This window comes from Leucoraja erinacea, chromosome 2, assembly GCF_028641065.1.
Source record: "Leucoraja erinacea ecotype New England chromosome 2, Leri_hhj_1, whole genome shotgun sequence".
Taxonomy (NCBI): Eukaryota; Metazoa; Chordata; class Chondrichthyes; order Rajiformes; family Rajidae; genus Leucoraja; species Leucoraja erinaceus.
Window position 1 is genome coordinate 67,691,858 of NC_073378.1, and position 7,301 is coordinate 67,699,158.

Genomic DNA, 7,301 nt, shown 5'->3' on the forward strand with positions numbered 1-7,301 from the left:
ACACCAAGGACCTCAAATTATCCCGCCTCCAGGCCTCTCCCGACGGCCCGCAACACCCGCAGACTCCGGGCCCCGACTCTGCCCTGCATCGCCTGCCCGAGTCCCGCGACGCCATCTTGGCCACGAGGAGCGCCTTCAACACTCACCAGGACGCCGCCTTCACCGACCTCCGCGCTGATGCTGCCGCCGCCGACCCTCACCTGCCCACCGATAACGCCCAGCCTCGCCGCTACGGTAACTCCGACTTTCTTCTCCCCGCCGATTCCTCCGACCCTCGCCGCTCTCTGGGACAACCTAGCCTCATCGCCGCACCGGGCCTACCCTACGCCGCCGTCTCACCGGGCCTCCCCAATAACGCCGCCGGACCCGACCCACCGGGCAGCGCCGCCGGACCCGACCCCGACCTTCCGGGCATCGCCGCCGGACCCGACCCCGACTCACCGGGCATCGCCGCGGGACCGAGGCCTTCCCAGCATGGCCGCTGCACCGCACCCCGCTCATCTCGTCGCCTCCCCGGGCTGGCCGAGCCTTGCCGCCGCGCCGACCATCCACCCACCGGGACCTCCCACACATCGCCCGCGGACCCCGACTCAACCGACCATCGACGCCGAACATCGGGTCCGCTGACCCGCGCCACCGGACTCTCACCATCGGGCCCGCTGACCCGCGCCTCTGGACCACCACCATCGGGTCCGCTGATCCCCGCCACTCCACCTCCCCCCTACAACCAACAGCCGTCGCCTTACCTGGAGCCTGGACTCTCCACTGGGCCTGAAGCCTCCACGCTGCTAACTCCCACTCTCCTGGGTTTGACTCCACTGGGTCCTAGTGCTAGTCGACCCAGCCTGGTCTACCTCAGTGGCATTTCGACTGAGTCTCCTCCCCCCACCCGCTCTAACTGTAAGTCTCCTCCCCACACCCCCTCTAACTGTGTGGCCCCTGCTCTTCCCCACCCACACCACAGCCCTCTCACCCCCCCACCCCCTGACCACACACCACCCCCCCCACCACACATCGCCTCATCCCCACCTGCCTTCCTCCGGGCCCCAACCCCATCCCTGTCGAGTGTTCACCATCCCCCCCGACCTCCCCCTCTCCAACACCGAACGGTCCGTCCTCAACAGAGGTCTTACCTTTGTCCCCCTCCGTCCCCACCTCAATGAATTCCGCGCCCACCACGACTTGGAGCGCTTCTACCGTCGCCTCCGCCTCACAGCGCACTTCCATGGGAAGGAGTCCTCGCCCCCCACTGATGACCCCTTTTCCCGTCTCCAACGCACCCCCTCCTCGTGGAACCCCCCTCGTGGCCAATTTCCGGCTTTAGAACTTTTTATCAATAACTGCCGTCGCGACATCAACCGCCTCAACTTCTCCACTCCCCTGTCTCACTCCAATCTCTCACCACAGGAACGCTCTGCCATCGACTCACTCTGCAACAACCCAGATTTGGTTATCAAACCCGCTGACAAGGGAGGTGCCGTGGTAGTCTGGCGCGCCGATCTCTACAAAGCTGAGGCCACGCGCCAACTATCGGACACCTCCTCCTACTTACCCCTGGACCATGACCCCACTGACGAGCACCAGGCCACCATCTCCAGCACCATCACCAACTTCATCCACTCCAATGCCCTACCCGACCAAGCCTCCAACCTCATCGTTCCCCAGCCCCGCACAGCCCGATTTTACCTTCTCCCAAAAATCCACAAACCTGATTGTCCCGGAAGACCCATTGTCTCCGCCTGTTCGTGCCCCACCGAACTCATTTCCAAATACCTTGACTCCATCCTATCACCCTTGGTTAAATCCCTCCCTACCTATGTCCAAGACACCTCAGACACTCTCCGTCGTCTCCGCGCATTCAATTCTCTAGGCCCTCACCCCCTCATCTTCACCATGGACGTCCAATCACTATACACCTCCATCCCCCACCACGATGGTCTCACAGCCCTCCGGTTCTTCCTCGACCAGAGAAGCAACCCATACCCAGCCACTGACACTCTCCTCCGCCTAGCGGAGCTGGTCCTTACCCTCAATAACTTTGAGTTCGACTCCTCCCACTTCCTCCAAATACAAGGCGTAGCTATGGGCACACGCATGGGCCCCAGCTATGCCTGCCTATTTGTAGGTTACGTCGAGCAATCCTTGTTCAATACATACCAGGGCCCCATCCCCAACCTCTACCTCCGCTACATCGACGACTGCTTCGGTGCCACCTCCTGCACCCGCACACAACTGACTGACTTCATCCACTTCACCACTAATTTCCACCCGGCACTGAAATACACCTGGACCATCTCCGACACTTCCCTACCATTCCTTGACCTCACTATCTCCATTGCAGGTGATAGACTTCTAACCGACATACACTATAAACCCACTGACTCCCATGGCTATCTGGACTACACTTCTTCCCACCCTGCTTCCTGTAAGGACTCCATCCCCTACTCCCAATTCCTCCGTCTACGCCGCATCTGCTCCACGGATGAGGCGTTCCACACCAGGACATCTGAAATGTCCTCACTATTCAGGGAACGGGGGTTCCCCTCCTCCACCATAAATGAGGCTCGCACCAGGGTCTCTTCCATACCCCGCAACACTGCTCTCTCTCCCCATCCCCGCACTCGCAACAAGGGCCGAGTCCCCCTAGTCCTCACCTTTCACCCCACCAGCCATCACATACAAAAAATAATCCTCCGTCAGTTTCGCCACCTCCAACGTGACCCCACTACTAGCCACATCTTCCCATCTCCCCCCATATCTGCCTTCCGCAAAGACCGCTCCCTCCATAACTCCCTTGTCAATTCTTCCCTTCCCTCTCGGTCCACCCCCTCCCCGGGCACTTTCCCTTGCGGCCGCAGGAGATGCAACACTTGTCCCTTTACCTCCCCCCTCAACTCCATTCAGGGACCCAAGCAATCGTTCCAGGTGCGACAGAGGTTTACCTGCATCTCTTCCAACCTCATCTATTGCGTCCGCTGCTCTAGATGTCAGCAGATCTATATCGGTGAGACCAAGCGGAGGTTGGGCGATCGTTTCGCCGAACACCTCCGCTCGGTCCGCAATAACCTAGCTGACCTCCCGGTGGCTCAGCACTTCAACTCCCCCTCCCACTCCGTCTCCGACCTCTCTGTCCTGGGTCTCCTCCATGGCCACAGCGAGCAGCACCGGAAATTGGAGGAACAGCACCTCATATTCCGTTTGGGGAGTCTGCACCCCGGGGGCATGAACATCGACTTCTCCCAATTCTGTTAGTCCTTGCTGTCTCCTCCCCTTCCTCAGCTCCCCTGCTGTCTCCTCCCACCCTCCAGCCTTCCGGCTACTCCTCCTTTTCCCTTTCTTGTCCCCACCCACCCCCACCCCTGATCAGTCTGAAGCAGGGTTTCGGCCCGAAACGTTGCCTATTTCCTTCGCTCCATAGATGCTGCTGCACCCGCTGAGTTTCTCCAGCTTTTCTGTGTAACCTCAGATATCTCCAAGTTTGTTCCTGACTTCTGAGGGTGTTGCACGGGCATGGAAATCAGGAATGTGTCCATCCTTTACCTTTCTCTACAAAACCAGCAACAAATGGTGAAGAGGTATCAGTGTACTGACTCAACTTTCAATTGTAGTTAAGTCACAGCCACTTACACCTACTCACAACCTTGTTTGCCACGCTGTTCAATTGCTTGTCTAACATACAGATGCAGAGTTATCATCCAAATATTAACTCCATTAAAGGTATCATCTTCAGCCTCCTGCAATAACTTGGATGTTCAATAATACTATTGAACATCCAAGCCATCATCTGAGGCTGAGCTTATTGCTGAGTCCATTGGCAAACAACTTGCCTCATATTTTCTACATCTCACCTCAGACTTTCTCTTCTTGTTTCTTAAATGGTACGGTTGTCAGGAAAATAGGGTTGGGAGGGAAAGATAGATCACTCATGATTGAATGGCTGAGTAGACTTAATGGACTGAATGGCCTAATTCTGCTCCTACAACTTATGTACTTCACCCAGATCAATTGATTTTGCCTCACTCTTAGCCCACATATTATTAAAAGTAAGTATTTTGATGCAGTATCGATTTCCTTGCCTCGCATTTTTCAAAGTAATATGATTGATTTCTGAATTTAAATAAACTTTTTTTTTCATATTTACTTTATCTGTGCATGGGATGGATATTGTTGGAAAGGCCAGCACTTATTGCCCTTTCCTTGGTTTTCCCCTGAACTAAAGGGTCTCCTGGGTCACTTCAGTGAATAATCACCCATGTTAGTGGGTCTGCATCGCAAGTAGAATATACTGAATGAGAAGGGCAGATTTCATTCCCTGATAGTCTTCAGTGAACCACGAGGTTGATTTACAATTTTGTAATTATTTTGTAATCATTAAATCTAAGTTTATTTTAGTTTATTTAGTTTAGAGATACAGTGCGGAAACAGGCCCTTCAGCCCATCGGGACTGTGCTGACCAGCAATCCCCGCACAGTAACACTATCTTGCACACACCGAGGACAATTTTTACATTTACCAAGCCAATTTATCTACATACCTGTACATCTTTGAAGCGTGGGAGGAAACCGAAGATCTCGGAGAAAACCAGCATGGGGTCACGGGGAGAACGTACAAACTCCATACAAAGCACCCATAGTCGGGATTGAACCCACGTCGCCGGGACTGCAAGAGCTGTAAGGCAGCAACTCTACTGCTGTGCCACCGTGCCGCCCATATTTAATTACTTGCATTTTATTGTCCAAGCTGTCATGACGGGACCCAGGATTACATTTATTGGATCAAACTTCTCGACCTTTGGGATACTGATCCAGTGATTTAGATTCCATCTGCACTACCCCAGTCAGTGGTCATCTGTTTTCTCAAGTTCCCTTTAACCTGGGTCCCATAATGTGTTTAAGTTAAATTTACATTCTACCATCTCAACTTGTTCATTGCTGCATCTTCATCAAATTGCTTCTCTGCAAAGTGACTCATTCTTTGAAGAAATTACATTCTTCAAAAATGCTCACTTGTTTGACCTTACAACCGGATGCTCTGTCTTCAGTTGCCTCGGCAGCTCTGCGTATCTCTTCCTAATTCTCTCTGCTCCCTTAAAGTCAATAGACAATAGACAATAGACAATAGGTGCAGGAGTAGGCCATTTGGCCCTTCGAGCCAGCACCGCCATTCAATGTGATCATGGCTGATCATCCCCAATCAGTACCCCGTTCCTGCCTTCTCCCCATATCCCCTGACCACTATTTTTAAGAGTCCTATCTAGCTCTCTCTTGAAAGCATCCAGATAACCTGCCCCACTGCCCTCTGAGGCAGAGCATTCCACAGACTCACCACTCTCTGTGAGGTAAAGTGTTTCCTCGTCTCCGTTCTAAATGGCTTACTCCTTATTTTTAAATTGTGGCCCCTAGTTCTGGACGCCTCCAACATCGGGAACATGTTTCCTGCCCCTAGCATGTCCAAGCCCTTAACAATCTTATATGTTTCAATGTGATACCCTCTCATCCTCCTGAGTTTACAAGCCCAGCTGCTCCATTCTCTCAGCATATGACAGTCCCGCCATCCCGGGAATTAACCTTGTAAACCTACGCTGCACTCCCACAATAGCAAGAATGTCCTTCCTCAAATTAGGAAGTCATTGCAAAAATAAAGCCTTTTAACCAATCTCTTGGCTACAATTCTGAAGCTTTCTTTCTTTGACATCTACATCTCCTTTTCTTTCCAAATGCAGCATGTTGTTAGTGTTAAACTGGTATTTTTTCTAAAATCTGGACAAAAGATTTTCAAATGAACAAAAATGATTCCTCGTGATAATTATGGACTCAGTGAGAATTATCTCTGCACTCTTTGGTTTTTTAAAATTATTTTCTCTGTTCTGAAAATCACATAGGAAAATTCAAGTCATTTATCCATCTGGTAATAAAGATTGATTTATTCTGTATTTCACAATAGTAGACATGGGAATCCCATCTTGGATCTTATTACCAACTGGTTTTGAATTATAAAAGGTCATTATTCATCTTCCATCCAAGCAGTTTTATAGCTACACGTTTCCTAAAGATTGTAATTTGGTGTGGATGCATTAAATGGTCCAAGTATTTTTGCTGTGGGGGAAATGAAGAAACTAGATTCCAATTATTGTTGGCAATGAAAAATGTGAAACTGCATACAACAGACAATACGAAGAATTGAAAATCAGGTAAGAGACTCATAAAATCTTCATACTTAAAGGTCATAAGTATTACTTCTTAGCCTTGATCCTATTTATGAGCCAGCCTTCACGTGAGCATTTCTAATTGGAACTTCAGCGAGGCTGCATGCTTCAGGAGCTCAATCAGCCATTTTCAGAATGATCAACAATACAAGAGTTTGCAGCCTGACAGCAGGCAGACAATTTACCACGTTCAATATCCCCTGAAATTGCAGAATTTTATATTCACAATATTTGTCTTTATTGAATTACCTGTGTTTTCACATATCACATTACAATTTAACAAATATTCTATTGAGTAAATAAGAATTATGCACTGTATTCACGGTCTATTTAGAAATGATGAAGAACTACCTTTCAGTGTTTTATTCATATTCAATGTGCACGAATGTTAACGGCTTCACTCCTGAAGTTAATTACATTTGTTACAATCTGCACAGAGGCGGGATGGAAAAGATTGGGAGAGTTTTAAATATACTATAAAAATGGTTGGAATTACAAGCTGAATAAAAAAAAACTGCATTATTCATTGTCATGGATGAATAATAGGAGCCTTCCTCACACATATAAAAATCAAATTTACTATGAATTTATGAATATATAAATATTTAAACGATAATACTGGTGAATGTCTAAATAAATATACATTTACATTTTGTAACTGCGGCACATTTACACCTGATGCATATGACAGCAATTTTCCGATTCCAAATTGCTGTGATTTAACTTAATTGTTAAACTTTTGCCTATCTTCATATTACCGCCCTTCAACATCTTGCTTTGTTAAGCTGGCAAGAAGGAAAAAATGAAGGGCAACACTTAATTTGGTAATTTGCAGGAAATTGAATCTCCAAAAAATGAGGGAATGACAAATGCAGACACCTAACCACATGCATTACATCAAGTGTTTAAATAACACTGGAATTGTATATTTGTGATTACAATGGGTGGCAAAGATCAAGATACAAGATACATTTATTTGTCACATGTACCATTTGGTACAGTGAAATGTGTGGTCGCCATATAGCCATACACTAATAAAGAGCACAGAACACGATAGTCTTTAACACAGACATCCCCGCACAGCAGGATCAAAGTT